Raw genomic sequence first — 9,383 nt, 5'->3', positions numbered from 1 at the left:
CAATGTTCACACACTTTCATGGTTGCACAGAAATGAATAGATGGGACAATCAGCCTGTTGGTTATGTGCAGGGGAACCAGCTCTTACCTGCCTCTGGCTTTGGGGAGCTGTCCAGTCTTCTTTTTTCTAACCTTGTTTTTGCCCACAAATCTGCCTCTGGGTGTTTCTTGGTGCCATGTAGAAAACCCTTCCCCCCCACTTAATACCTCACAAAGGAGACATTATCAACATCTGATCAGGGCAGGTGTTTGGGAAGCCTTCTGTTTTCCCGTGTGATTGTGTGGACTGCCTAGCTCATGGTGAGGAAAGAGTTAGAGAGCTGCTGGGTGGGGTTGGCTCTGCCCAGGTAGGTATGTGTGCAGCCAATGCAGGCAGGGACTGGTATTAAAAGGGGGGAAAGTAAGGCTCTCAGTGCTGACTGAGCCTGGCTTCTGGTCAAATGTCCTCTGAGGAATCATATGTCCCCTGTGCCCCTTTCTACCCTAGCTTAGACACCACCTCAGTGAATTCAATCAAATGCATTTCCAAAAAGTGTTTTTCAGCTCTGGACTGCTTCTTTCTAGCTGGAGACCTCCCTACTCCATATACAACTTTTCTGCATGGCCTCCAGCTAGTCACCTTGCACTGAATCAGAGGCCTTTTGTGAGCATAGCTGCTTCTGTTAGTGGCCACTATCATCTAACTCTGTTGAAAACTTAAGCTCATGCAAAGCAGTAACTCCACTGTGGCCTAACAAGCTTGTCAAATGCTTTGAACCAGCTTTGTAGAGAAGCCTGGAATGTGTTAGGAATTGGTTTAAAGGGAACTCCATGTATTAATCCAGGCAGAGTTAGGGGCCATATATATGACCCTAGGAAGGGATGAGAGATTCATTTTTTTGAACAACCTGGCTGAGTCCTACCTGTCTCTGTATCTGTAATGTTTCCATGAGTTTAGTATCTGTATGGATAAGACCAAGTGTGTTCTATCTATATTGAGAAATTATTGCATTATATCACAATCTCCTGCCATTGAAAACTTAGTGATGGAGATAGACTGTTATCTGAATCATGATTAATGTGAATATAACACAAATTTGGGTTTCATTTCACAGGCCTAATCTAATTGGAACATAATTAGTCCAGTACCCAATTTTAAAATGCACTGTGTTGACTGTGAAGATGGAGCCCAAATAAATCAAAGGTAGGACTAATCTGTTTTTACTAATGCTCATCTCTGCTGAGTACTGAAGAGTCTCTAGCCAAAATGTACAAAGAATGTATGTTCTTAGGTTGCTATGGAGAGTCCTGCTGCCATTCCTCAGGTCTGAGAGCGTTTGGCCGCAGATTTTACATCACATCTATTGCCTCACAGCTAGCTGTAATACCATACTTCATCATACATCGGATATCCTCATGCCTGGGGCACAATATGAGTCTGGTGAATTCTGACTTCCTTCAGCCATCTAAGAACTGCAGTGATAACTGTACTTTGCTACACAAGTTATGTATAATGATTCAGAAAATATTTCACTGCTAGTTTTTTAACTGTTTTAACATAACAGTGTGCATTTCATTGATACTGGAGCTGACGTTCAGCTGGTCACACCATGAGCCCTGATACTAGGCCTGGCGACTGTCAAAATATGAATTCTGTTTTTAAAACATGGAACATTTTTATGGCTTGTTTCCCATTTTGTCTGCATAGATTTGGTGCACATGTAGCACCCTTCCCATTTATGCCCAATTAACATCTTAACTGCTGCACAAATATAATGTGTACAAGGGGACCTTAGAGCCATTTTGTCCTTATTCGCCACAATTCCTCCCCAGCTACTTCTTTTCTGGATTGTTTGTTTCTTTGTTTATAAGCTAAACTAAATCAGGAACTGTGATATAACAATGTCCTCTTCAGATGCATTAAAAAATGAAGACATCTGCCTAGCTTCTCCCTGGAACCCCAGGCAGCAGGTTCTAGGTGTGTTTGGGTCGGAATCTAAACATTTCATGTCAGTCCAGTGCCAGAAGGCATCCAGGAGGACTCAAGGTTGGATTGAAAGCCACGTTTAAGAGGGTATTTTGGATGCCCCAATTTACTATAGTGGTAATGGAGAGAAGAAACAACAAAAAATCATATGGGGAAGAACCTAAATCCAGGTTGGCAGTCTTAATCTGAGAAACTGTGCACTGAGGATGGGAAATTTTCCCAATTCCCCCAAAAGATACCCGGTGAATTTTTACTTGAGTGAACACAAGCCAAAGTCCGAGGCTAAAACATTTGCCCACAGCAGGTATCCCACATTGTGCCCGACTAATCCTGGGCACCAGCACCCTGCTTTTGGTGCAGCTCTTGACAAAACCCACTCTTTGTGCCTGCTCTTGTGTGCCTGCTCTGAACACTGCCTGCTTGTTTGTCAGCACCTGCCACAGTTTGCTCTATGTTTATGCCTTCAGCATTGCCTCTCACAGTGTAGCCATTCCTGAGTCCATGCCCTTGGGCTCTTTGTCAGTTTAATTCAATAAAAGTGATTTCTAAAGTATCATCTTCACTATATTACCCTAGTAACTCTGTTGTGTAAACAGAATGAGTCCTGCTGTCTAATCCCCTGTACTTCTCTTGCACCTGAGAAAAAGGTATATTGTATATAAACTGTACGGCACTTAAGCTGTAGAAGGGAGATGTAAAATACTGTAGAACAAGCTTGTGTTCCCTTTCTCCTCCATCCAGTTTCCTCCATCTTGTGTCTGCTGCTTCCAGTTCTGAGGAAAAATGAGCTGAAGGGGAGCAGCCATTGAAACTTGCCTGAATCAACATCTGGGAAGGATCAGGAAGATAACCATTATCTTAGCAGAGAAGTGTCAGAGCTCTGTTAGGAGTCAAGGGATCTGTTTTTATTTTATTCTTCAAGAAAATAAAATGTCCTATTACTGCTGGTTTCTCAGTCTGGGGGGGGGGGGGACAGCTGAAGCAGGAACATCTGCGCTTTTCATGTGGCCTTCATAAACAAACCAAAAAAAGCAGACCAGCAACCACCAGGGGAAGTGACAGCTCGACCATAGGGTAGAACTTAAAGCACCCGGCACCTTTCCATGTCTTACCCTAACTGTGCTTTCCGTGCTGCCTGGAAACTTTCAGTTTCTATTATTAAAAAGGGCTGAATTGGGGGTATTAGAAAAGCAAAATCTAGTGAAAAGAGATAATTTAAATACTAAGGGGTAGATTCTCTGGGTTGCTGAGACCAGTGTGCTGAGACTTTAAAACCAGTGATAGCAAGTAGTGACTTGCCCTTGTGGAGGAGGCAGTCTCTGTGCAGCAGGAAGATGGTGGAGGTGCATTTAGTAATGCTGCCCCCAAGCATATAAAAATCATGAGTCAGGTCCCTAACAAACTGTCTTAAATTATGTAATTTTAAAAGTGTGGATTTTATGTTTTTTTGCCTAGGTTTTTGTGCCTTTAAGGAACGTTAAAGTCACATTTCCAAGTTCTTTTTCTATAAGACTAATGTTTCAATATTTACACAGACAGGTTGTTAGCCATATTAGTCTGAAGTCAGGCAGAAGGCAGTGTACTTTGCACCTTATAGACTAACTAATTTAGAAATGTATATAGCACAAGCTTTCATGACCTGGAGCCCACTTAATTAGATGCTGTGAAAGGTCATGTACAGACCAATAAAATGGAGAGAGTGATTTGAATACAAAAGGTGGGAAGGGAGGAGGGTGAGAGAAGGGGGGCAGCAAACAAGAAAAAAAATTATAGGAACAAAGCTAACCCAGGTAATGAGTAAGAATCCATGCTCCCTGTTTAAACCATACTTAATGCAACCCAGGCTATGGATAACTTCTTGTTCTACAATTTTCCTGTTCAAACTGCTTTTTAAAATATTGCTGCCTGAGAACAGCCATCTTGAGGTCAGCAATGGAGTGTCCAGGGAGATTAAAGTGTACTGCCACAGGCCATTGTTTCTTTCTGCAGCTGATGTCAGATCAGTGTTCATTCATTCTTACATGAAGAAATCATGTAAGATCTGTCCAATGTAGACAGCAAAGAGGCATTGTAAGCAGGTGGTGGTGTAGATGACATTGGTAGACTTGTAGGTGAATGAACCTCAGATATTTTATACTCCTTGTTATTTGGTCCAGTGATGATGTGGTCTATATTGATGTGGCACAGCAGGCATTTGGGTCTGCTGCAAGACCTTGGTGAGGATAGGAGTTAGTCTGTTTCTTGAGAGACGTGTCACTTGAAAGATGCCATTTGAGGTTGTTACTTACAGCCCTCAGCTTGTACACGTGGGGTAGGCAACCTCCAACATTTTGCTTGGCACGTGCACCTCAGGGTGGATGGCAGAGAAGCTGCCAGTGGTCTGATCCTTGCTCTTGGCTGTTACAGAGCAGTGGTGCCCAACCTCTGGCCTATGGGCCAGATGCAGCCTGCAGAGCTATGTCATCTAGCCCACAGGTCTAGAAAATTGGCAACAGAGGAGCAGGGGGTATTAATTACTGCTTCCCTGCTGCCAAATTTCTGGACCTGTAATAAGCCCTGTGGGTTGCATGACATGGCCTTGAATGTGGGACTGGAGCTTGTCTGCATTATGGGGCTATTGCTGGCATAGCTATGTTAGTGAAGATGTAGCATATGGCAGAAGAGGCTTTTCTCACAGGATAGTTATACTACCTTCCTGGATGAAAAAGAGCTAAGCCCTCTTCTGGCATAGCTATATCCAGATGGTGTTGGCGGGGAGGGGATCTTGCCAGTATAGCTACATTAGCTACAGCAGCATCTCCCTACCCTTGTGGGTATGCACCCCATCATAGGCACATGAAGTTTATTCATGTCCTTCTCTTGCACCCCTATACTTCAGTCACCAGCATTTCTCAGAAGGGAAGTGGGAGCAGCAGCTGAAGTACAGGGTGGGGGCAAGAGAATCAGCAGAGAGGAAAGTGGCGGGTGGCAACTGAATTTGGGGTGGGGCACCACTGATTGCCTAGGAACCTTTTGGGCCCTGGCACACGGGTATGCCCCATAGCTTGGGAAAAGGTGAACTAGAGGGTATGCTGATTTCAAGCCCCTGGCTGATTGTAGCTATGACAACAGAACTTGATCTGTGCTCCAAAGTTCTGTGCTACAAAGCCTGTGTTTCTCCCAGCAAAGTAACCTAGGACATTGCATTAGTGGTGAGAGCAAGTGAGGTCTTCCTCCCTGGTGACCTGATGATTCAGTTCTGAGTACCTTTTAAAGCAGCTCCATTGGAACATAAAATCCTCAGGCATCACAGGGCATGAAGCAGGGAAAGTTACAAAGCAGAACAATCACCTGCCTGTCTGCTGCATGTCCCTTCTGGCCTGGTCACTGAGTCCTAGTGAATTTACTTTTTCTAAACAGAGACGCACAGCAAGTACAGGGAAAACAGACTGGGCCTTTTATTAGGCCAGCTTAAACTTGTTCAGTATTTCTAAAAATCACTGCCTGCTTATACTTAGCCTCTTAAATCAGCTTTTAGGTACTTAAATAGATGGTCTAGACGGTTTTCAAAAATACTGAGCCTTCAACATCTCTTGCTGGAAGAGAGAAGCAGATTGGGTGCCCAACACTTTTGCAAATGAGGCCACTTCTTAAGGTGCCTACATATGGAGTTGGACTTCAGTATCTTAAAACTTGGCCTTATTTTTCCTCCCAAAGAATGTAAATCTCACCCATTCTCCAGCCCCATCCTAATCTTCAGAAATGTCACATTTCTGAAAAAAGCTTGAAGTTTATTCACCCTGCACTTCATGCCTCTTACGCACATATAAGGAAAATGTACCAAGGGCAGGAATACACTTTTTATACATGGCTTGAATTTTGAAGAGTTGTTCTTATATAATCCAAATAAAAAAATCTAAGCAAAGGACAAAGACGGTGCATAGCCCAGCCACATCAGTGTCCTGAGCTGCAGAGGAACCAAGCTTCTGCAACTCTAGTAAGAGCAAACAGAATTTGCCAGTGCTCAGCAATTCTTAATAAGGCCAAGGCGTGCACTTCTGACATTTTCTAAGAGTGACAGGAGAAGAGCCAGGTGGAGGGAGCATAATCCTACATTTCCAGCCTGATCCATTGATGCAAAGAAGAGCTTTATGTACATTATGGGCTGGAAATTCAAGATCAAAGCTAGGATAGCATTGACGTGAAATTCACAGAGCTCTAACTTTACTGGTCTGTGCTCTCCTTTTGTGGGATCCATATATCAGGATATTTCAACAAGGAAAACATGTTCTGACTCAAATAATTCACAAAATGTCCCTTTTGCCTTGAATCCTTGAGTAGTTTTATTGAATTCTTTGCAAGATGATGTTTCTTAAACAACCCCCCCCCCCCCCCCCCGCCCCTCCCCGAGGTTGTGGGGAAGTTTTCAGCTGTATAACTTGCTTTGTTTGCAGGCATTTGTTCTTTCTCTGTATTTACGATGTCTAATATGAGGCTCACCATTGCAGCAACACAACTCGAGAAAATAACTGCAGAGGAATTACATAGCCAATCATTGTGCAATATCCTCTTTGAAGAGGCAAAATCCATGACCCCAGTTGTGAGAGTGAAAATCCCTGTGCCTCTCATTACACTAGCACCTGTAGGTTTTAGTCAGGGTTAGGGATGCATTGTGCTGGGCAGTGGCAACATATTTAAGAGACTGGTCCTGAAAAAATATACAGTCTAAATTAAGCCAAGATTTTTGGCTGTAGATGTAAAACACAGGGAGGGGATGCAGGTTATAAGAAAGAAAGCTGAGGATAACAATAGGCATATGTGGTTCCATTCGCTATCCATGTATATAATTTAGTCTTTTATATAAATAAAAGGCTTTTATATAAGGCAGAAGGAAGCTTCAGCAGGTTACCTGCTTGATTGCCATTATTAGGCCGTTTATTCTAGGTACCATGTCAAAGCCAATGTGAGCTTAGTGGGTTTGCTATTTGATTCTGGGTGTTCCAAAAATACAGGCCTGTTTCTCTTAATTTAATTGTTTATTGGACGGTGAGTCTGAGTAGTGCAGCCAGTTCTAATGCCCCAGGCTTTAGTTCATACCAAAATCCTAGTTTTTAAGATGGATGCAAAAGTTCTGCATTGTTTTTTTTACTTTAATTTCTTCTAGTTTTAATGTTAGAGCCAGCAGATCCAGCCCTTCGCATGGCTTCCCAACACAGCTTTCCCAACTGTATAGTTGATCCAATAAAAGACATCACAAAAAAACCATTGCCTTTCATACTAATTAATGCAGGCAGAGCACACAAACTACTACAAGATCGTTTCAGGCTGGACATAAGGAAGAAATTCTTTACTGTCCGAGCCCCCGAGGTCTGGAACAGCCTGCCACCGGAGGTGGTTCAAGCGCCTTCATTGAACACCTTCAAGATGAAACTGGATGCTTATCTTGCTGGGATCCTATGACCCCAGCTGACTTCCTGCCCTTTGGGCGGGGGGCTGGACTCGATGATCTTCCGAGGTCCCTTCCAGCCCTAATATCTATGAAATCTATGAAACCATGTTAACATGGTTGAACTGCTACCAATACTTGGCATGTCTATATGTCAGTATGTCTACATGTCAAAAAGACCAGCAAGAGGCTGTTAATTGTTACCTTGTTCTCTGCTGCAGTGAGATCCAGGAGAAGGCTGTTATACTAAAGGTATTTGATCTGCTACTTTACTGAAACCAGAAAAAAAAATTATTTAAAAATCAGAAAATAAATGTAAAATTTCAGGCACATTACTGTACTAGCTTGCACTGGAGAAAACCTGTGAAATTTCATGTTGGCTATTTGTCTTAGAATCATAGAATTGGACTGTTTGAAGGGACCTCAAGGGTCATCTGGTCCAAGTGGGTTTGTAGGAGCCCTTATTCCTAAGCCATCCCAAACAAGTGCTTATCCAGCCTATTCTAGACAATCTCCAATAATAAAGCAGATTCTACAACATAAACATGTGGGAAAGTTTTGGATTTCCTGAAAAATGTTGGCAAAGTAACTATCAGAAACTTCAGCATTTCTCTCACCCTAGTCCCTTTTGATAGGTCTTAATTTGCCACTTATATTTAAACTGTCACCCATCTTTTAATTTAAATAATTTGTGTAACAGGCAAACATTTCCAATCACATATTTCAGTATCCTTGTGCTCAGAGTTCACATAAACAAGAAAAAATAATTGCAGTTGAACAAGTTATCCTAGGTAAACATCTCAGCTGTCCCTCATGTTAGGAGACATCAGACATTTAAGTCCCAAGCTTACACATACATTTACTGTCTCCTCTCTTTTATTGTCAGACCCCAGAAACAATCATGAAATTGAAGAGGCAGGGGAGAGCACCTTTTTAGCACAATGCTTGAGTGGTTAGGACACTTATCTAGGGAGCAGAAAATCCAGGTTGTAGGCCCCACCCCACATCCAGAGGAGGTTTGAACCTATGGTTTCCACTTTCCAGCAAAATGCCTTAACCATGAGGCCATGGGCTAAGTATTACTGTGAAGTATCCTCCACGTCTCCTGTTGAAGATGGTCTACTGGGGAGCCAAGAGGGGAGAACTATGGGGTCCTAAGGAGAGCAAAGCCATGGAAGTGCAACTCAGTGAGATAGTACAGAAGCTATCTTATTGGTATGTATCCATTTTATCCAATGACTATTAAATGCAAAATGCAAAAGCACTATTGAGGGCAAGGTTCTCCTCCACTTTTTATGACTTTACATGGATTCCATGCTTCCCAGAGGGAGCAGGCTCTAAAATCTGCCTTACTGGCCTCAAATGGCACTTACACTGCTATCTTAGCCACATAAACACTACTTACTAAAGGTGGAGTTGGATTTGGGCCAAAGAATCTAGCTCTTCCAATTGTACTGCATGTGTCTGAATGATACAGTAGTGTTGTCTTAGTCTGCATAGAAACTGGGTAGCTCTGAGAAAGATGAAATGCCTCTATTATTTCTCACAAAGATATTAAGGTAGGAACCTAAGGGCGCTTAGAAACTTTGACATTATGAACCCTTTTACTGCTGGTCATTATAGCCAGGTTAGATAGCACAGGAGCATAGTTTGGTGAACTGCTGAAGATATATTGGGTTATACCTCTGGGTCTTTCCTTATAGCATATGCAGATATGCAGGATTTTGACCAGGCTATGTTAGTATCCTGATCCTGTGATTATGCCAGTGCATAACCTAAGGGGTATGACGAATCTCATTTTGTTCACCAGGCTTTTCACAAGGTGTTTTTGTTTTTGGTTTGTTTTTTTTGAGTGATCAGTTCTAACACCTGGGGTTTGGAATGAGCCATTTAAGATGGGATAGTTACCAAGGAAGGTAGAAAGAAGGCCATCAGAAGAGATGGAAAGTGGGGAAGAAGAAGGTAGAGGGTCGCGACTGGGAATCAGAACATA

At 42.7% G+C, this 9,383-nt stretch overlaps 1 protein-coding gene across 1 annotated transcript in view; it reads left to right on the top strand.

Annotated features, from left to right (window-relative positions):
• The first annotated feature begins 7,744 nt into the window (after nt 1-7,744).
• The window catches only part of MAPKBP1 (mitogen-activated protein kinase binding protein 1), a 129,699-nt gene continuing 128,060 nt past the window's right edge, over nt 7,745-9,383 (top strand). Inside the window, exon 1 of the mRNA XM_019496487.2 lies at nt 7,745-8,605. The gene's annotated coding sequence lies outside the window, so the exon portion shown is untranslated. The remainder of the gene's footprint in view (nt 8,606-9,383) is intronic.

Source organism: Alligator mississippiensis, chromosome 2 (genome assembly GCF_030867095.1).
Source record: "Alligator mississippiensis isolate rAllMis1 chromosome 2, rAllMis1, whole genome shotgun sequence".
Taxonomy (NCBI): Eukaryota; Metazoa; Chordata; order Crocodylia; family Alligatoridae; genus Alligator; species Alligator mississippiensis.
The sequence above is the reverse complement of the archived record's forward strand: the minus strand, read 5'-3'. Positions and strand labels throughout refer to the sequence as shown.